Source organism: Heliangelus exortis, chromosome Z, assembly GCF_036169615.1.
Source record: "Heliangelus exortis chromosome Z, bHelExo1.hap1, whole genome shotgun sequence".
Classification (NCBI taxonomy): domain Eukaryota; kingdom Metazoa; phylum Chordata; class Aves; order Apodiformes; family Trochilidae; genus Heliangelus; species Heliangelus exortis.
The window spans coordinates 57,441,747-57,464,335 of NC_092454.1; the positions used below are offsets into that span (position 1 = coordinate 57,441,747).

The 22,589-nt window shown below is 38.7% G+C and overlaps 2 long non-coding RNA genes across 2 annotated transcripts; one reads left to right on the top strand and one right to left on the bottom strand.

Moving 5' to 3' along the window:
* Nucleotides 1-239: 239 nt before the first annotated feature.
* On the bottom strand, nt 240-4,423 carry LOC139790048 (uncharacterized). Its single transcript, XR_011723357.1, has 3 exons — nt 3,907-4,423; nt 1,156-1,317; nt 240-390 (listed from the first exon to the last, which is right to left on the bottom strand). It is a non-coding gene; the product is annotated as an uncharacterized lncRNA (long non-coding RNA).
* Nucleotides 4,424-14,076: 9,653 nt separating this feature from the next.
* On the top strand, nt 14,077-16,347 carry LOC139790221 (uncharacterized). Its single transcript, XR_011723426.1, has 2 exons — nt 14,077-14,593; nt 16,267-16,347. It is a non-coding gene; the product is annotated as an uncharacterized lncRNA (long non-coding RNA).
* Nucleotides 16,348-22,589: the final 6,242 nt, after the last annotated feature.

Consider the following 22,589-nt stretch of genomic DNA (forward strand, 5'->3'; position numbering starts at 1 on the left):
TAGTTACTTACCTATCTTTATAACAAAAAACATTCTTACAGTGTTTACATTTACTGAGCTCTGTTAGCATGATCTTAAATTATAGCATCTCCTGTCTCCATGTTCCTCATTTGATAGTTAAATGTTTCTTAGCATGAAACAAAGAATATTTGACTACATATATCTTCACATATATTAAACCTTAGTTGAAGTTGGAGGAAAATACAGTCACAGCTCACAGCCAACATGGCTTCATGAGGGGAAAGTCCTGCTTATCAAACTCAGTTTCCTTTTCTGACAAGGTAAGCCACATAGTTGACAAACGGAAACCAGTGTATGTAGTACTTCTAGACTTCAGGAAGGCTTTTCATACTGTTTCTCATAGTATCCTTGTGGACAAAAAAATCGAGGCTGGTAGTCAAATTCTCAGGGCTTAGGGAGACACTAAATAGTATTTGGTGCTTGAACGAGCTTGGTTTTGAATTGGCAAATCTCAAGCTGCCTTGACTAGTATGTGGAGGATGATTCTGTATGTTTTGATATACTTATGTGCAATGGGTCATGTGTCTTTTGTAGAAGGTAAATTTTCATCTACAGGAGTGTTCCACAACCTGGCTGTAAGATGAAGCTACAGCTGGAGTGCTCTGCTAATTATATGATAATGCCTTGACTTTTGAGATGCTTTCTCACACAAGGAAGATCAACTTTGACTCCTGGAATAGGTTTCTTTTGTAAGACAAGGATCTGAGTTTATGTTTTTTGGCATATATTTAGTCCACTCTTCTGGGAACCTACCTGAAGTACTGTGTCCAGTTCTGGGGCCCCCAGCATAAAAAAGGAGATAAAGCTGTTGGAACGAGTCCATAAGGATGATCAGAAGATTAGAGCACTTCTCATTAAATTAGTCTAGGAAAATTGTGGTTCTTCAGCCTGGAGCAGAGATGGCCCCAGGTACACCATTTAACATTCCTGCAGTACCTGCAAGAGGCTACAGGAAGGCTAGAGAGGCACTTCTTAAAACTCAAACTCACTTTCCTTTTCTGACAGGGTAAACCACATAGTTAACCGATGGAAGCCAGTGGGTGTAATGCTTCTGGATTTCAGGACGGCTTTTCATACTGATTCTCATTGTATCCTTGTGGACAATATATACAGCTGGACATACAGCTGGACAACCTTGCTACACGATGGGTGAGAAACCGGCTCACAGGTCAAGCACAAAGAGTGACAGTGAATGAGGTAACATCAGGCTGGTGAGCAGTCACTAGAGGCATCCCACAGGGCTCCATCACTGTCTCAGTCTTCTTCATCATTTTCATCAATGACTTAGATGCAGGACTAGAAGGAATTTTAACAAATATTGCAGATGACAAAAAAAAACTGGGGGGAGCGGTCAACTCCCTCAGGGGCAGGCAAGGCCTGTAGAGACACTTGGAAAAATTACAGGGATAGGAAACCAGCAACTAAATGAAGCTTATGAAGGCCAAGTGTTGAATTCTGCACCTAGGATGAGGCAACCCTTGTGGCAAGTACAGACTGGGGAATGAGTGGCTGGAGAGCAGCATAGCAGAGACCTGGGAGTCCTGGTTGGTGGCAAACTGAACATGTCCTGGTAGCCAGGAGGGACAGCCATGTCCTGGGGTGCATCAAGCACAGCATCACCAGCCAGTCAAGGGAGGGGATTGTCCCACTCTACTCTGCACCGGTACAGCCTCGCCTTGGGTACTGTGTGCAGTTTTGGGCACTGCAGTAGAGGATGGGGAAGGGTCTGGAAGGGGTGACTTATGAGGAGTGGCTGAGGTCATGTGGATTGTTCAGTTTGGAGAACAGGAGTCTGAGGGGAGACCTCAGTGCAGTCCATGGCTTCCACAGGAGAGGAAGAGATGGGACTGGAACTGATTTCTTCACTCCTAGGACCAAAGACAGGACTCAGGGCAATGGCAGAAGGCTGAATCAGGGGAGGTTCCTCCAGAGGGCACTTGAACAGTGCACCAAGCTTTCCAAGGAAGTGGTCACAGCACCAAGCTTCCTGAGTTCAATCATAATTCTATGATCTTCAAATATTAAATAGATTGTTTAGTTCTTGGAACACTAGTAGGGTGGTAGACGCTTGCAGGCAACCATATTGGACCATCATTTTCCATATCCTTTCTTATCATGTTTTCTTTCCAAACAAAGACAGGGCTTTCCAAGCAAAGCTCTGATAAATGAGCCCACCAATGCAGCCACACACAAAACACCTAAATCCAGAGACCTAAGGAAGCAGAATTGAAAGGTAAATTTCTAAAACTTAGAACAAAGTATCAAAAATTAAATCATTTACTTTTTAAAATAAAGACCTTTCCATGGAGGTTTGTTGTTTTGTTGTTGTTGTTTTTTCTAAGTAGGTAACTTGTTTCTAAAACACTTCAGTCTCTCAAAGAACAAAATACACATTCCACCTTCTGGCGTAAAAAAATAACCCTCACACACTTTCTTCTCCTGTTACAATGTACTTCAGCCTCTTCAGCCAGTGAAAGACAACATAAAAGTTCATCTCAATTCGTTCAGTTCATCAAGGTCTGGCTTTAGAGGCCGTTACAAGAAATGCAATAGAAAGTTAAGGTAATTTTCTAGAACTTAGTTATCTCTTTGCAAAATATGATCAAACGTGTACCACTGATATACAAATGTTTAATTTCACAGGCTGAAGATCTTAGACTGAATTGCTCTGAACTGCTATCGATGCAAGAAGGACTGAGTAAATATACAGCATTGACTTTTATTGTTTGGTTACTGATGGTGAACAATCTTTAGACCATGATCAACATTTTATTTGCCTCAGTTACACTAAAAGCTTAAATCTACATCAGCAATTGGATGCAAGAGCTGCTCTGATTTTGTAAGTGTCAGTAACTTACAAATTCATTATGGAAAGAGATATAAAAAGGCTAAAATTATGTAGATGATACATCAAAGAACCAAGGAAACTTCACAGCTATTCATGCTGTCTTCCTGTCATGCAAACTTCTCTTTGCAGCAAGTTCCCATTACAGAAATATAAGAGTGGAAGCTGAAAAACTGCCTTCTGGAAAAGGACGAATAGACAAAGGAATGATCACTGAAACTAGAAAAGGTCAGCGATGCTGAAGGAACGAGATGGTATCAGTAAGGTGACCAGCCATAAATCAATGGCAGGTGCTGCAGCTGGATTAAAAACCTGTCTCTCCATGTAATCTGTCAACAACCAGCCAGCCAAAGTTGGCAGCTGTGGCATGAGGGAGTCTCATAAATGTGCCAGTTCCATATCAAAGTACAAAGTCTTACCCGTCAGGCAAAATTTAAGAGAAGTATTTGCTACTGGGAAGGTCCTATTTAGCATTTCCTCCTCTAGTCTTCTATAATCTGGTGCCTGAATGTAGCTCTGATTGTGAAGATTTCTAGACTTCATATTTTTAGTGTTCATTATAATGAGACGAATTTGCCATTGTATAAGAAAGGTAATGAGGAAACCAGCTGGGTTCACTCAGAGTCAGATAACCTGTTCTGGAAAGTGACAGACAACTATATGCAGTGATTAGAAAATCATGAACAGTGTTTGTCAGTTTCACAGAACACAGCGGTCAGCACTCAGGACAATTTAATGACTGTTATCTAGTTCTTATTCACCACCATTTCAATTAAATTCTGCAGAAAACATAGGCCTTTAGAGAAATTACAGTAAATGTGCGTATATTCTCTGGAGGAAAAAAAAAAGGAATTAATAGCACTGAGCTTTTACACGTGGCATTGGCTGTCAGTGCATACCAGCCTCCCAGCATAAGCGTGAAAGTGGGTAACAAAGCTCACATATGGTCCAAGGTACAATTCCTCTGTCCTCATTTCTCCCACTTATTTGTGTCACATGTAAGCAGCAGGCTGCAGGGTAAAAAGGTATGATGAACTTACTTTATGAACTACTAGTTCTTGGCTTCCAAAATAAGAAGACTTAATTGGAGCTGCTTCATGCTGTTCTTGCAGTCTGAGAAGAACTGACTCCAGGACGCAGGCACTACTAAGGTTCTTGTTTTCAGTACGGAAAACAAATCATCTCTCAAGGTTAAGAAGGCACTCTGGGCAAGTAAACAATAATAAATTACTGCATAAGATAGGAAAAGTTCATTATCGGCTTCCACTAATATTACAGAGACAGAAGGAAAGCATCTCTTATAATGTAATCTTATCGGTAGCTTTTCCTTCTTCTGTACATATATAAGAAACGAAAATCAATTCAGCATTTGAAACTGTCAAAAGGGCTGTAGCAGAAGCAGAGATATCTGACTTGCTGATAAAACCCATTTGTTATTGTCATACAAAGGAGGACGGATAAATAATTGCCTCTCAAAGGTCCATGGAGTACCTTGCAGAGCTTCACACCTGGCAGCCAACCTCAGCAGGTGCTAGCAACATGCTGCAATCAGTGACGATCCATAAAAGCTCCTCATAAAAACAGCCATTTCCTGTATGAAGGAGCACACAGGAGCGTGTGGTGAGGGAGCTTTTAGTCTGTCAGTATGCTAGGCCTAGGGGAAATGGAGTGAAACTAGAAGAGGGTAGATTTAAATCAGATGTTAGGAAGAAGTTCTGCACCATCAGGGTGGTGAGACAGTGAACCAGGTTGCCCAGAGAGGTGGTGGAAGCCCCATCCCTGGAAGTTTTTAAGGCCAGCCTGGACAGGAGTCTGAGCAACCTGATCAGTGGGAGGTGTCCCTGCCCATGGCAGGGGGGTTGGAACTGGATGATCTTGAAAGTCCCTCTCAACCCTGAAAATTCTGTGATTCTACATCCATTGTCAAAGCAGTCTCCAGTCTCAGCAGAAGTCAATGACTATAGGTAGGAGATCAGAAAAGCTGTTTGCATGAAGAAGCATTCAAAACCAAATACAGCTCTTTGGTGTCTGGCTTCTGGGTTAGTGCATCTAATCTGAATGGCATCAATTGAGATCCACATGCATTCCCTTAAGACCTAAGTAAGTTCCCTTAACTAATTCAGAGAAAAGTAGAAATTAGAAAAGAGAAGCAACACTTAGGACAGATGAAATATGATTAGAGACCCAGCAAAATTACAAAATTACAGTAAAAGTGCTCTAAAACAAAAAAAGAAGAAGAAGAAATAGAATCTCTTCCTCTGTAAATCCACCAAGCATTAAAGCTCCCGTTCAGTTGTGCAAATGAGTTACTGGAGAAAAGAATAACTATAACACTACAGAGAAAAGAAATATATTTATCATATAAATGAATGCTGAAAAAGTGAAGAACTGATAATTAAAGACAAATTGCCAACATATAAATTGTACAATTGCATACAGATCAACTTTAGTTTGGATTAAACAAAAAAAAAAAATTAGGAAAGATACAGGTTTTGCATAAATATGGTAATAGGGAAAACAAATCTTACAGGAATTAAAATTTTAAGACTGGTAACAAATTCAAGATGCAGCAAAGAATTTTAAGAAAACATATTTAAAGAAGGTTATTTCTCTTATCAGACAGGAATGGAAATACAGAAAGGTAAATACAGAAAGTGATAAGATGCAAAATATTTCTTTCTTTACTTTTTTTTTTTTTTTACTTTCCTGCAAGGCACTGAATTGCATCCTGGGCCTCTGTAAATAAAATTCAGTTTCACAATAATGAAAGCTGAGTACTTAGGAAACATTGATATCACAGCTCTGAATGCTTTAAAGGTTAGAGAGCATTACACTTGATGTGGTTTCAAAACCAGTCAACATAAAATCAAAAGTACTAAATGCCACAAAAGCTGTGTGGACATTAATAGGTATTTCATTATGTTATGTGTGGGAGATCTCTATGAGTGAGATCTCCAAGGACTAGCAGAAGACACCACTTGCCTTTACTTCTTCTGTGCTTTCAACTTTACTGCTCCAAGTAATGAGGCATATCATTGTCATTTTTATTTGTTAGCTAGATAGGAAGAATTTAGCAAATAGTCATTTCTGCATTTGGTAACACAAATGGAGTTTCCTAAGTCAAAGAACCCAAGCCCTATTTGAGGCAGACTAGAATGAAAAATAATATTTTAGAATGCCACAAGCAAATGAAGAGAGACATAATCTTGGCTTAAAGCAAGAATATCTTAACACTACTTTACCCAAGCTGAAATCATAAATTGCTGGAGCAACAAAATTTGTCCAGACTTGATTATACTGAAGGCATGGCTAGGCAAAGTTTAGAAATGCAGCTATCCATAGGCACTACAATATTGTTAACTATTACAGAAATCTGAGCAAGCAAATAAGTGTCTGGATGCTGTTATATTTTTTTGTATCTGAAGGATTAAAAGACTTCTGTATGACACAGTTATTAAGTTAACACAGGTCTCACAAAGTCAGAAAAACTTTTTTGCTGTGTTGGCAGAAGCTTCAGCGGTTTAACACCACTTTGGTTTCTACCCACCCCTGGGATATCACCTGGGATGATACAAGCTGCTTTTTTGCTTTTGTGTTACTTTATGAACACTGATGGAGCTGGCTCAATTTTATTAATCATCAACTGACAACATCCTTCCATTCTTCACCCTGTACTTGAGCATTTTTCAGGATATAGCAATTTTCTGGTCTAACAGCAACAAAGATGTGGTTAGCTGCAATCGAGGCTACACTGGGGAGAACTGCTGAAAACTGCTTCACAAATCAAAGTGGAAGAAATTCACCTGACTGTTTTAAGCAAGTCTCAGCAGACCCAACAGCCCACTTGCTAGAGACAAGAAAATGTTACCTAAGAACTGGCTTCAGGATAATGCAGAGATTTAAGTGTGTTTGTTAGTTACAGCTAATTAGCAACGCTGTTCCAAAGGCAATTTGAAGTTAATGGAAAGTCAAAGAGACATGCACATCCAAAATGTTCATCTGCCCCATGAAGAGCAAAATGTTCTCAGTTTACCTTAGACTATCTCTGAATCACAGAAACAAGGGGTAAACATCAGAGTATCACATGGCTTTCCCTGGAGCAGGGAATATAAGAGAGGGGGGAAAAAAATAAACTCATAATATAAAAATTACTACTAAACTATAATGAGAGATTAACCAGGCTTTATACCTCAAAAGCCAAGATTGTTTTGTTGTTTGGTTTTGGTTTTGGTTTTTTTTTTTTTTGTTTTTTGGATTTTTTTCTTTGTTTGTTTGTATGTTTGTTTTTGTTTTCTGGACTTGTTTTTCTTTGGGAATGATAAAAATCAGATCTCCAAAGAAACAGCCTTTTAAAGAATCGACAAATCAGAGTGAACAAAAAAAATTACTGGGAAAATAACTGGGTTCTCAGTATTTTGTATTGCAAAGAACAAACTAGCTCTTTCTAAATTAAATTTTGAGTTAAAGAAAAGGTGAAGAGCACAAACATGCCATGAAGAGATATAGTGATCAGTACTGACTACTGTACAGAATTCAGATGTGAATTGTTTCTTAATATAATTATCTTCTGTCATCAAACCAAAGAAGAGCAGTGAATTAATTTACTTCAGAACATTAACAGTACAGAATTTGGTAAACTTGTATAGGCTGCCTTGAGGACACCAACGAAGCAACCCAGTTTAGCCTCTGACACAACACTAAGAGTATGGATGAATAGAAGGCTGATACTGTGAGGACACAAACTAGGGTAGTGAATGACCTCTAGAGAATGTGGGCTGCAACACCCTGTAGTCTTGCTGAAGTCAAAGAGGGCATCCACTAGGGATCAGAACCAATGCCTGCCATATGGCTATCAGTGATCCACAGCCAGGATTTTCTCTCTTGATTTATATACATAATTTCTTTACTACAGTCATAGTGATGGGGACTTTCTGAGTAAGGCTCAAAACAAAGGCTTCCTATATATATATGATTGCATTTATATATTTATATTATATTTATATATTTTGCAGTTATTTTAAGATCAGGAAAAAGGTCAGGAAGTAAGAAATGGCATAGTTCTTATTTTTACCCTGATAACAGTAGTAAAGAAAATAAAATTGCATGTCAGAATACTAGACCTTATGAACTGGAATGAGGTAGTTCTCAATACCTGTGATATCTTCTTTTTATGACCAAAGCGTGACTCAGATGTGGATGACAGCAGGACTACATTGTTCCCTCCATATCCTTCACATATTTCACTGTGTTATAGAAACCATATAATCCTCTTCACCAGTTATGCAAGGAAAGGGGCACATTGTTTGCTCGTGGTCATCCTTCCATCCACAAGAACCCTCAGGTCCCTTTCCCCTATGCTGCAGTCCAACAGCTCAGTCCCCAAACTATATGGGTGCCTGTGGTTGTTCTTTCCCAGATTTAAGACCTTACACTATGCAACTTACACAAATTATAACACGTGTTGGAGTTTGTTAAATTTCTCCCCACCCAACTCTCCAACTCTCTAGGTCCCTCTGAATGGCAGCACAGCCTTCAGGGGTGTCAGCCACTCTTCCCAGCTTTGTGTCATTAGCAAACTTGTTGACAGTACACTCTATTCCCTCATCCAGGTCAATAAATGTATTGAATAGTATTGGTCCCTGTACTGACCCTTGAGGGACTCCACTAGAAAACAGACTTCTGACTGGACTCCATCCCCTTGACTACAACACTCCTTTGCTTTTGTTCTTCAACCACCTCCCGATTACCTCACTATCCAATCATCCAGGCCACACTTCTTGAGTTTAGCTCCAAGAAATCTGTGAGAGATGGTGTCAAATGCCTTACTGAAATCAAGATAAATTACATCTACTGCTCTGCTGTCATCCATCTACCTGGTTATATCCTCACAGAAGGCTATCAGGATGGTCAGACATGACTCTCAACGACAGGTAATGAAAGAAACTACCCACCCTTACCTTCATTTTCCCGAAAACTAGTTATGAAATTGCCTAATACAGGTGTCCGAGTTTTTTTCTTTTTCAATATAGAATAAAAAGCATCATGGAGGGTATGGAAACAATGTCTTAAGGCTAGAAATAACAATGTCATGGGAATGACAGCAAAGACGTTTGTGTTGCACTGCCCTTTATGAGTTATAAAGCAGCAAAATCTTAAGTAAAAACTGTTAGACTTTCTTAGATTTTTTTTTCCTTTAAAACAGCACAAGGAAAAATTTGCAAAGAAACAGCACAATAACTACTCTGCAAATACACACAAAATCAACAAAAGCTGTACATACATTCTTTTCATATAGTACATAAGGGTAAATTCCACTCGGTCTTGGTCTGAAGAAAAGGTAACAAACATGCCAATTATTTTCTCAGGCTGTACAGGACAGAAGACGTATTGCTGTTTTCAGATGTGATAAAGACAATCTGAACAGCCCAGAACATTCATAGTCCAGCTGTCTTCTAGAATCCAGTTATTGTCTGCCAGAGAAATCCAATTTCAGTAGATCAATGATGTGTAATCACAAGTGAGGAATTCTAGGCCACATCCCAGAGCACATATATCACATACTCATTCTATCTTAGGGGTAGCAGATTGCTGTCAAATTACATATAGATTGTATAGCATTTTAAGTGCCTTTTCCATAATAATAAACCTTTTAATTGCATGATGGTTGTATATTTGAGCTTTGCTCCCCAAACTATGAATTATTTCAGCTCCAAGTAACAGGCTACGCTACAGACATTAATCCTTAGATTCATGTAAAACCATTCATAGCTGAGTTGCCAATAACTGACTTAGATAGATGTTAATGCATTCCTCGTTTTTCAGTGCTAGTTTTTAAACTCATACACAGGAAATAAAAACTGTTTCTAGTAAGTAAAATTTTTACTACAATGGGCTCTTCAGTGCTTAAAAAATACAAACCAGCATGCTGCAGCACATTGGTTTTTCTGTCTAGGCACTTTTGAGATAAAATAATAATAGAATATAATTACTAGATTTTATCATATAAGCATTAAATATCTGCATATAATTACATAATAACATTATGAGTTTTTTTTTTTACAGTGCGAATGACTAGCACCTTTTAAGCACAACACTAAAATTTTTATTGGAGGACATAACAGCAACCCAACATGAATTCTAGTTTTCTGCTGTTTGCCAAGTGCAAATGTTAGAACTAGAAAACTGGGAACTGATAATATGGCTTTCAAAAATTCTTTCATGAGGTTGAGAATTCTTGCTGATAGAACAATGCACCTTCTCTGTCGCCAAGCATTTCTTCAATAGGCCAGTAGCAGGTAAGTACCCAAATTATTTAATAGTTTTTGACTGAGTGGATAGTCAGATATGGTAACTCCAGAGAAATAAAGGTTTTTCTGATTTTTTCTGGCTTCAGTGAAGTATGTAGTTTCAGTTTTAGGCTGTATGGGTTCCATACTCTGGTGTATATCTTGGTTGGGCAGTGGGAAAGGAAAAGAATAGGATGAAAAAGCTATAGAAACCAGTTATAGAAAAAAAACGGAAAAAAAATTCTATTACTTTTTAAACAGACTAAATGTTTCATATGATGTGACTTTCTCAGGACAGATCTCATGCATATTTCTAAATGAGTAATTGCCTGGAATAAGTTGTTGAAAGAAAAACTTAATTCTTTTTTTACTTAGTCTGTATTTGATGTCCTGAAAAACAGGGTGACAGAATAACATTTCTCCAAAATTTAAAGCCAATGATTCACCAAACAAGTCTACTGAACACCTATTCTAAAGTATTCAGATCTTGAAAAAAACCATAGGACAAATGCTGACTATTTCTACTTCAGCAGTGATCTTCCCACAATACATAAAACACTGGATCAGGTGAACCCCAGGTGGTTACTAAAAACATATCCTACAGCATCTTGGTCAGAGCACGGAAATCTAATTGGCTGTGTTAATAGCCAGACTTCCCAGTGACTTCAAAATATAATCCGATTCCTCTGGCACAAAGGTTATTCAGTGCAATAAAACGTTGTGGCATTTGTGATGCAAATATCAAACAGATACTTGTGCAGTAGATACTAGTTCCAAGAGCCAAGCAAAAATTTTCAGTTTTTCTAAATTACATTTCCTTTGTTTTTTCTACAATTTCTCAAAATGTGTTCTGTCCTCTCCTCCAGGTAACCATTTATAAGCTTACATTATCTGTTACTTGTTGGAAAACGGTGAGGGAAAACTAAGCAACCAATATGGTTGATAAACAAGCTTCGACTTTATTGCGCAGTAACTTTCACTTATATAGTGTTTCTGTGACCACACCTCCACCACCACACAACAACATAACATTTTATTGGACACCTGGTGTGTTTACCTGTAGCACAGCGAATCCCTGCTGCAGGTAGCACAGAATTATGGGCTGATCTAATTGGCCCCTCAAACATGGGGTTGGGCACGGCAAAGGGGTCACACCCCCTACCTTTTCAGGAACATTTGGGAACATTCTCCAACATTCTACAACAGTTACTGAATTCTCTTTCCTTACATTAGTGGTTCTTTTTCCAAACCTTTCATCATCTTCAGCCATCACAGATTTTGTTAGCATGGTTCTGTCTGACAGCAAGATTGCGGGTGTTTCAAGCAAGTCTTTTCCTAATATTTCATCCACTTTTCACCCAGATTTAAAAAAAAAATGAGTTTTCTATGACATTTACTGGGCACGTAGAGCAGAATATGAAATAGAAGTAATGCTACATCATCAAATTTTCAATAGGCTGCAATGTTAAGGGATAGCTGACAGACCATGGTCCTTCAAGAACTGTTCCTTTGTGCTTCTTCAGGGAGTGCTCCTCCATAGGTTCCAAGGGAACAGCTTCCACCACACCACTGGCTGTGGGAAAATGTCTGTTCGGGCACCTTTCCCCCTCCTTCTTCACTGACCCTGATTGCTCTGGCTTTTCTCTCTCACTTGATCCTATTTTCTGCTTTAGAGGTCTCTATTTTCATATTTTTTGTAGTTTCTTTTCCCTTTCCAGAATATGTTACTTGCAGAGGTGCATCCACTCTCCCATAGCAGCTCAGCCTTAGGCAGAGGTGGAGCATGGATTGAAACTGTGGGAGCTTTCAGCAGCTTCTCACAGGGGCAATCTCTGTGGACCTTCCTCTTGCAAAACACCCCTGCACTAACCCAAGACATCAGATAACAATGCAAATAATTCATATATTGATATGTGTGTGTCTGTTTAAGAGGTCAGTGTTAAACGCTTCCTTTTTCCTTTGCACAGAGGTACACAAAATTAGTCACAAGTTTCAAAACATAAGCAGAAGAATTCATTTGTATCAGTACCATGAGCTGATAAGTCCTCTACAGAAATGCTCTCAAGCTGCTTCTACCTTTTTTAACATTAACATTTTCAGAAGATTTTTTTCCTCTTTAGGCACAACACCTCAACAACATATACATGTGTAGCCAGTTATGGCAGAGTTTTTCATATATTAAACAACACATGGTCATGATGTTACTGCAGGTATTTAATTACTGTAAATTTTCCTAAGAGTGAGTCAAGAAAATCTCAGTCAGTGCTGAGGTGCCAGCTCTCCCTGTTAACTGTTCTTTTGGTTCTCCTCCAGTCCTCCCACCCAATGGAAAAGCAATTGTAACTGTTCTTTTTAGGCTTCCATAAAACCTACTGAGAGGCTTATAAGCCAGCTATAAAGGACAAGTTTTCCGATACCACCAATTTATTGGTGGCTTATTGTATGAAGCAAAACTTTTTTTCATGTCTGACAAAAAAAATTACCCTAAAAAATAAAGATGAAAGGTTTTACTAGACTGATAAATACATTTTAAAAAAAACATAAACAAGGAACAAAACAAACAAACAAAACCAAAACCACATATCTCCATAATTCTGATGCATAAAAATATCTTGTAGTAAAAAATTTCAAATGGTAATATGTAAAATGTAAACCAAACCTTACTTTCTTCTTCCTGTTGTATTTTTCTTAAAGGAATTCTAATGACAATAGGAGAAAATACATTAGATCACATAATATATCAATAAATCATTCACTTTCAAAATGAAGGATTCAGGCAGAGTTGGCATCTCACACATATTAAGGTCAAAGAGAACTAAGTGGCATCGACAGTTTGGTATTTTTAAATGAATATCCGAAGTCAGAGTCACAGGTTAATGCTGGGTCAGCAATTAGCCAAATGACAGATGTTCTATATTAATCCCCTGATTAAGAAAGGATAGAGAATAAGGGAGAGATACTTATGGGTTCAAAACTAAACTTCACACACTGTAAGAATGTGTTCTTTTATAAAGACCAAAACTGAACCAAACTAAAGTTGATCTGTATGCAATTGTACAATTTATATGTTGGCAATTTGTCTTTAATTATCAGTTCTTCACTTTTTCAGCATTCATTTATATGATAAATATATTTCTTTTCTCTGTAGTGTTATAGTTATTCTTTTCTCCAGTAACTCATTTGCACAACTGAACGGGAGCTTTAATGCTTGGTGGATTTACAGAGGAAGAGATTCTATTTCTTCTTCTTCTTTTTTTGTTTTAGAGCACTTTTACTGTAATTTTGTAATTTTGCTGGGTCTCTAATCATATTTCATCTGTCCTAAGTGTTGCTTTTCTTTTCTAATTTCTACTTTTCTCTGAATTAGTTAAGGGAACTTACTTAGGTCTTAAGGGAATGCATGTGGATCTCAATTGATGCCATTCAGATTAGATGCACTAACCCAGAAGCCAGACACCAAAGAGCTGTATTTGGTTTTGAATGCTTCTTCATGCAAACAGCTTTTCTGATCTCCTACCTATAGTCATTGACTTCTGCTGAGACTGGAGACTGCTTTGACAATGGATGTAGAATCACAGAATTTTCAGGGTTGAGAGGGACTTTCAAGATCATCCAGTTCCAACCCCCCTGCCATGGGCAGGGACACCTCCCACTGATCAGGTTGCTCAGACTCCTGTCCAGGCTGGCCTTAAAAACTTCCAGGGATGGGGCTTCCACCACCTCTCTGGGCAACCTGGTTCACTGTCTCACCACCCTGATGGTGCAGAACTTCTTCCTAACATCTGATTTAAATCTACCCTCTTCTAGTTTCACTCCATTTCCCCTAGGCCTAGCATACTGACAGACTAAAAGCTCCCTCACCACACGCTCCTGTGTGCTCCTTCATACAGGAAATGGCTGTTTTTATGAGGAGCTTTTATGGATCGTCACTGATTGCAGCATGTTGCTAGCACCTGCTGAGGTTGGCTGCCAGGTGTGAAGCTCTGCAAGGTACTCCATGGACCTTTGAGAGGCAATTATTTATCCGTCCTCCTTTGTATGACAATAACAAATGGGTTTTATCAGCAAGTCAGATATCTCTGCTTCTGCTACAGCCCTTTTGACAGTTTCAAATGCTGAATTGATTTTCGTTTCTTATATATGTACAGAAGAAGGAAAAGCTACCGATAAGATTACATTATAAGAGATGCTTTCCTTCTGTCTCTGTAATATTAGTGGAAGCCGATAATGAACTTTTCCTATCTTATGCAGTAATTTATTATTGTTTACTTGCCCAGAGTGCCTTCTTAACCTTGAGAGATGATTTGTTTTCCGTACTGAAAACAAGAACCTTAGTAGTGCCTGCGTCCTGGAGTCAGTTCTTCTCAGACTGCAAGAACAGCATGAAGCAGCTCCAATTAAGTCTTCTTATTTTGGAAGCCAAGAACTAGTAGTTCATAAAGTAAGTTCATCATACCTTTTTACCCTGCAGCCTGCTGCTTACATGTGACACAAATAAGTGGGAGAAATGAGGACAGAGGAATTGTACCTTGGACCATATGTGAGCTTTGTTACCCACTTTCACGCTTATGCTGGGAGGCTGGTATGCACTGACAGCCAATGCCACGTGTAAAAGCTCAGTGCTATTAATTCCTTTTTTTTTTCCTCCAGAGAATATACGCACATTTACTGTAATTTCTCTAAAGGCCTATGTTTTCTGCAGAATTTAATTGAAATGGTGGTGAATAAGAACTAGATAACAGTCATTAAATTGTCCTGAGTGCTGACCGCTGTGTTCTGTGAAACTGACAAACACTGTTCATGATTTTCTAATCACTGCATATAGTTGTCTGTCACTTTCCAGAACAGGTTATCTGACTCTGAGTGAACCCAGCTGGTTTCCTCATTACCTTTCTTATACAATGGCAAATTCGTCTCATTATAATGAACACTAAAAATATGAAGTCTAGAAATCTTCACAATCAGAGCTACATTCAGGCACCAGATTATAGAAGACTAGAGGAGGAAATGCTAAATAGGACCTTCCCAGTAGCAAATACTTCTCTTAAATTTTGCCTGACGGGTAAGACTTTGTACTTTGATATGGAACTGGCACATTTATGAGACTCCCTCATGCCACAGCTGCCAACTTTGGCTGGCTGGTTGTTGACAGATTACATGGAGAGACAGGTTTTTAATCCAGCTGCAGCACCTGCCATTGATTTATGGCTGGTCACCTTACTGATACCATCTCGTTCCTTCAGCATCGCTGACCTTTTCTAGTTTCAGTGATCATTCCTTTGTCTATTCGTCCTTTTCCAGAAGGCAGTTTTTCAGCTTCCACTCTTATATTTCTGTAATGGGAACTTGCTGCAAAGAGAAGTTTGCATGACAGGAAGACAGCATGAATAGCTGTGAAGTTTCCTTGGTTCTTTGATGTATCATCTACATAATTTTAGCCTTTTTATATCTCTTTCCATAATGAATTTGTAAGTTACTGACACTTACAAAATCAGAGCAGCTCTTGCATCCAATTGCTGATGTAGATTTAAGCTTTTAGTGTAACTGAGGCAAATAAAATGTTGATCATGGTCTAAAGATTGTTCACCATCAGTAACCAAACAATAAAAGTCAATGCTGTATATTTACTCAGTCCTTCTTGCATCGATAGCAGTTCAGAGCAATTCAGTCTAAGATCTTCAGCCTGTGAAATTAAACATTTGTATATCAGTGGTACACGTTTGATCATATTTTGCAAAGAGATAACTAAGTTCTAGAAAATTACCTTAACTTTCTATTGCATTTCTTGTAACGGCCTCTAAAGCCAGACCTTGATGAACTGAACGAATTGAGATGAACTTTTATGTTGTCTTTCACTGGCTGAAGAGGCTGAAGTACATTGTAACAGGAGAAGAAAGTGTGTGAGGGTTATTTTTTTACGCCAGAAGGTGGAATGTGTATTTTGTTCTTTGAGAGACTGAAGTGTTTTAGAAACAAGTTACCTACTTAGAAAAAACAACAACAACAAAACAACAAACCTCCATGGAAAGGTCTTTATTTTAAAAAGTAAATGATTTAATTTTTGATACTTTGTTCTAAGTTTTAGAAATTTACCTTTCAATTCTGCTTCCTTAGGTCTCTGGATTTAGGTGTTTTGTGTGCGGCTGCATTGGTGGGCTCATTTATCAGAGCTTTGCTTGGAAAGCCCTGTCTTTGTTTGGAAAGAAAACATGATAAGAAAGGATATGGAAAATGATGGTCCAATATGGTTGCCTGCAAGCGTCTACCACCCTACTAGTGTTCCAAGAACTAAACAATCTATTTAATATTTGAAGATCATAGAATTATGATTGAACTCAGGAAGCTTGGTGCTGTGACCACTTCCTTGGAAAGCTTGGTGCACTGTTCAAGTGCCCTCTGGAGGAACCTCCCCTGATTCAGCCTTCTGCCATTGCCCTGAGTCCTGTCTTTGGTCCTAGGAGTGAAGAAATCAGTTCCAGTCCCATCTCTTCCTCTCCTGTGGAAGCCATGGACTGCACTGAGGTCTCCCCTCAGACTCCTGTTCTCCAAACTGAACAATCCACATGACCTCAGCCACTCCTCATAAGTCACCCCTTCCAGACCCTTCCCCATCCTCTACTGCAGTGCCCAAAACTGCACACAGTACCCAAGCCGAGGCTGTACCAGTGCAGAGTAGAGTGGGACAATCCCCTCCCTTGACTGGCTGGTGATGCTGTGCTTGATGCACCCCAGGACATGGCTGTCCCTCCTGGCTACCAGGACATGTTCAGTTTGCCACCAACCAGGACTCCCAGGTCTCTGCTATGCTGCTCTCCAGCCACTCATTCCCCAGTCTGTACTTGCCACAAGGGTTGCCTCATCCTAGGTGCAGAATTCAACACTTGGCCTTCATAAGCTTCATTTAGTTGCTGGTTTCCTATCCCTGTAATTTTTCCAAGTGTCTCTACAGGCCTTGCCTGCCCCTGAGGGAGTTGACCGCTCCCCCCAGTTTTTTTTTGTCATCTGCAATATTTGTTAAAATTCCTTCTAGTCCTGCATCTAAGTCATTGATGAAAATGATGAAGAAGACTGAGACAGTGATGGAGCCCTGTGGGATGCCTCTAGTGACTGCTCACCAGCCTGATGTTACCTCATTCACTGTCACTCTTTGTGCTTGACCTGTGAGCCGGTTTCTCACCCATTGTGTAGCAAGGTTGTCCAGCTGTATGTCCAGCTGTATATATTGTCCACAAGGATACAATGAGAATCAGTATGAAAAGCCGTCCTGAAATCCAGAAGCATTACACCCACTGGCTTCCATCGGTTAACTATGTGGTTTACCCTGTCAGAAAAGGAAAGTGAGTTTGAGTTTTAAGAAGTGCCTCTCTAGCCTTCCTGTAGCCTCTTGCAGGTACTGCAGGAATGTTAAATGGTGTACCTGGGGCCATCTCTGCTCCAGGCTGAGGAACCACAATTTTCCTAGACTAATTTCATGAGAAGTGCTCTAATCTTCTGATCATCCTTATGGACTCGTTCCAACAGCTTTATCTCCTTTTTTATGCTGGGGGCCCCAGAACTGGACACAGTACTTCAGGTAGGTTCCCAGAAGAGTGGACTAAATATATGCCAAAAAACATAAACTCAGATCCTTGTCTTACAAAAGAAACCTATTCCAGGAGTCAAAGTTGATCTTCCTTGTGTGAGAAAGCATCTCAAAGTCAAGGCATTATCATATAATTAGCAGAGCACTCCAGCTGTAGCTTCATCTTACAGCCAGGTTGTGGAACACTCCTGTAGATGAAAATTTACCTTCTACAAAAGACACATGACCCATTGCACATAAGTATATCAAAACATACAGAATCATCCTCCACATACTAGTCAAGGCAGCTTGAGATTTGCCAATTCAAAACCAAGCTCGTTCAAGCACCAAATACTATTTAGTGTCTCCCTAAGCCCTGAGAATTTGACTACCAGCCTCGATTTTTTTGTCCACAAGGATACTATGAGAAACAGTATGAAAAGCCTTCCTGAAGTCTAGAAGTACTACATACACTGGTTTCCGTTTGTCAACTATGTGGCTTACCTTGTCAGAAAAGGAAACTGAGTTTGATAAGCAGGACTTTCCCCTCATGAAGCCATGTTGGCTGTGAGCTGTGACTGTATTTTCCTCCAACTTCAACTAAGGTTTAATATATGTGAAGATATATGTAGTCAAATATTCTTTGTTTCATGCTAAGAAACATTTAACTATCAAATGAGGAACATGGAGACAGGAGATGCTATAATTTAAGATCATGCTAACAGAGCTCAGTAAATGTAAACACTGTAAGAATGTTTTTTGTTATAAAGATAGGTAAGTAACTATGGTGACAATTGCATGATTCAAAATTGCATATGTTCTGTTGCTGGAATAATCTTTGCAGTGTGTAAGAAAGATGCATGCATTTACCTTTTTTTTCCAAAACATGGCTCTGTAAAGAATGAGCTTTTCCATATTAATCAATTTTAACGACTTTCCTGGGGATGAACTGTAATTTCTAAATAATTATTTTGAATCCTACCTCGTTTTGATTTTTTAAATTTTTTATTTTAGAAGTCTTTCAAACATAATACCCTTTTTTTCTGATGAATATTTATCTCAGTCCACTAACCTGTACATCTCAGAAGCCATGAACACATTTTGCCTTGGTATTTCTAGAAGTGCTGAGATTTGTTAAATTATTTACTAGACTGGGAAAAATACTTTTAGAAAAAGGGAAGCACCTCTAACACCACTGTTTAAGTGCCCTTATACTATTAAAAGCCTTATAGACCATCAGTAAACTTAACTATAGTATATTAATTAAAGAATTATAAAAGAAACTTGTAGCAACACACCAGCAGTGTGCTCAGGTGGCCAAGGAGGCCAATGGCATCCTGGTCTGGATCAGGAACAGTGTGGCCAACAGGCCCAGGGAAGGGATTCTTCCCCTGTACTCAGCCCTGGGGAGGCCACAGCTTGCATCCTGTGTCCAGTTCTGGGCCCCTCAGTTCAGGAAGGAGATTGAGGTGCTGGAGCAGGTCCAGAGAAGAGCAAGGAGGCTGTGAAGGGATCCAGCACAAGTCCTGTGAGGAAGGGCTGAGGTAGCTGGGGGTGTTCAGTCTGGAGAAGAGGAGGCTCAGGGGAGACCTCATCACTCTCTACAACTCCCTGAAAGGAGGTTGGAGCCAGGGGGAGGGTCAGGCTCTTCTCCCAGTAACCAAGCTGGTTCAAGCACCAAATTTAGTGTCTCCCCATGCCCTGAGAATATGATTTACCAGCCTCAGATCTGAGCAAGTTAATCCAAGTACCATGCATATGGACTCACTGGTGTTTTCCCCATTGTTCACATTGCTTATTCCCATAAAACAGCTCTTAGCTCTCTTTTTCATGTATTTACAAGCTCAGATTTTCTCCAAGCTACAGTTTACCATGACCTCAATGTGCTGTATGAGAGAGTGAGTCTGCTACGGGTTTCAGAAAGCCTAAGTCACAAGAAGCCTTCACTTCCAGCATGACTCAGAAGGTTTTTCTACAACTCATATGCTCATTATTGGTGACAACAAGAATATAAGAGCAGAAGAAATTTTTCCATTACTCATTCTGCCTTCAGAATTACATTTTTCATACCAGGCTGTTGAGAGTTGTTTCCTGTACTCTGTGCATATAGCATAAAAGGTGTCATTTGCATTGTAAAATCAGACTTATTTCCACTTCTGATTAAGAAAATAGGAATAAAATAGTAATAAGACAGATCTGTAAAATGTTTTCTTATTAATGAGAACCAGAGCAAATATAAAAGAGAACAGATTAACAGCAGATTAAAGCAGCACATTATGTTGACTGGTTTAAGTTCTTAGACAATAATGAAAATTAATGTCAACTTGACATGTTAGGGAATTTAACAATTAATTTCATTAGGTTCATTAGGTTATTTGTTGTCTTAGTAGGATCCTTATTAGAGCAAAAGAGGTTAAGAAATATCAGTAACATCAAAGATATGCAATTTCACACTATTTTCAAGGTTTAAAAAAAAGTATTCCCACAAGACTTTCTGCTCTTCATAACACATTCTCTGGACTTTTAAATATAATTAGTGTTTGTAAGGTTATCCTGGTTGTATTTTTCTCTTATTGAGGATAAATTGTTGTGGCTACCAAGCAGTCTGCTTAAGCAGTTTGTAACAGGTGTATTATCCAAGGACAGTACGAAGTAAGCTACAGTTACCCATTTTTTTTTGGAAATATTTTCATCATGCAAGTAGTTACTAAGGTAAGCTTCCATCAGAGGAAAAAAATGAGAATTAGACTTTAGACAAACTCTTCCAGGGCAAGTAAAAATTATTTCTCACATACACCGCTATGATTGCTATTTGATTGCTCGGTCAATACATAAAATACTGGGTGTTATTCAGAGAACCTGAGTTAGCATACATAAAATTGTCTACATTACATGTAGGAGAACCATATACTGTAATTAGAATTCAACTTGTGCAGAACTGTCATGTAGCAACAGTAATTTTAAGTGCATATGTGGAAATTTAACAGGAAATTTCAATGAAAGAATGTGGTAGTTGAGTTCATCTGAGAGATAAATTTCTTTCTGTGGTTTAAATTTCATTCTTACTTATGCAGAAAATTCATTCTAATCCATCAGATTTTACTCTTGGATTGGAAACTAAACCTTCACAGTCTTCCTATTAACAAAATAATGTTTTCTCCTCAGTTCACTGCTCTGAGGCTTGGGAAAGCCAAAATTACTACAGAAGTGCTTTCTCCAATAGTAGTTCTTCCACTTTTTAAAGCCTCACATATATACTGTCTTACTTTGTTTTTCACACAACATCTAAATAATTCACACTGACAGTTCAATCCTCAATCATCAGTTTTGCAATATGTTGAAAATAATAATGGTACAGCTTTGGAGAAACCAATGTGAAACTGGTAAGCCGTAACACCTTTCATCTGAAGCCAGTGGGAACAATGAAATGTCCCTTAGATTAGACATAATGAAACAATAAAAGACATCACAGAAACTGCATGCCATAGTGAAAGTCCCTCAGGAATCTGAATTGTATGAATTGACGTTAAATATTGAAGTGGGAGCACTGACTTGATTGCAGTTTTCACATTTGTGCACATGTGAGAAAATAAAAGAGATGCAAAAAGAATAGAAACAGGCACAAGACATGCCAGAAAAGACAAGTGGATTAACTCTGAGGAAAGTGAGAAAAGAGTTCTGTTAATACTGGTTGGGTTAGACATGGAACTATGAGAAATAAATACCTATTTCCTCGTTTTTGATTCCTATGTATTTAGAAGCACTCAGCTGCATTTATTTTTTCAAACAAAATGGGATTACATGTAATACCTGAGTATATCACCAGTCCCTCTTAGCCAAGAAACTATTTCACCAAATCTAGGCTATGGGGGAAATAATGTTTTAAAAAAGCCTCCTCTCCTCCTCTCTTTCAAGACCCTCTCTGGAACCAAGTGAAGGTCAAGTCACATAAAGTAACAGCTATTTTTAGAGCCCAAATGTGACTTTTTTTAGTGCCCAGCACTTCTCTAATTCTTTGATGTTGATGAGCCAGAAGTATTGGTGTGAAAAACACAGAAGAAAGTGCCAATGTAGAAAGGAGTTTCTCCAGAGAGCAGAGTGCTGGTTGATTCTGACTGGAATCAACAAACCAGAAATAACATGATGCAAGTTCTCACTTTTTCAAATTTTCACAAATCCAAAGCATGAAATTATCCTATTAAAGGAAACAGTATGACTTAACCCAAGCAAAGTGAAATTCAAAGAAACACATTTTTTTGTCAAAGAAAACAACACTATAATTCTGAAATGTTATGCAGAATCTTTTAGGAATTTGAAATACTATTTGCAATTTCAAACCTGTGCATGAGAAATACATTTCAAATTTTCAGCTGTTCACAGCAATTCAAGATTTAAGTAAGGTTTTCCTTACATAGGCAGAATGCAAGGGATAGCATGATGTGATTAGAAAACTTCAAAATTTCTGCAAGATGCACATGATACAAAAAATAACTGTCAAGTAAGCAAAGATGTTCATGTACTAAATCTCCATCTTTTTTCTCCTCCAAACTCCAGCATATCTTATGAGTATCTCAGCAAAAAGAGAGAGGCTATTATGTGCACCAATTCTCTCCTCACACTGCCTTTTTGTGCTGAGTAGTTCTAACAGGAAAAAGAGCGTGGACATCGAAGGGCTCAACAGCTTGGACTGAACACTGTAAACTGCAGAAAATTTACCTTGTGGCACTTGGTCTTTGCAGTCTACTTCTAGTCTGTTCTGTCCAATTCTGCACTCAACCCTCTCCAATTTCTCAGCACTGTATTTTTTTGTTAGCCTGCCTTTTCAACATGAATTTATCACTTGTATATGCCCCAAACTGTCTCCTTTCACTTTTTT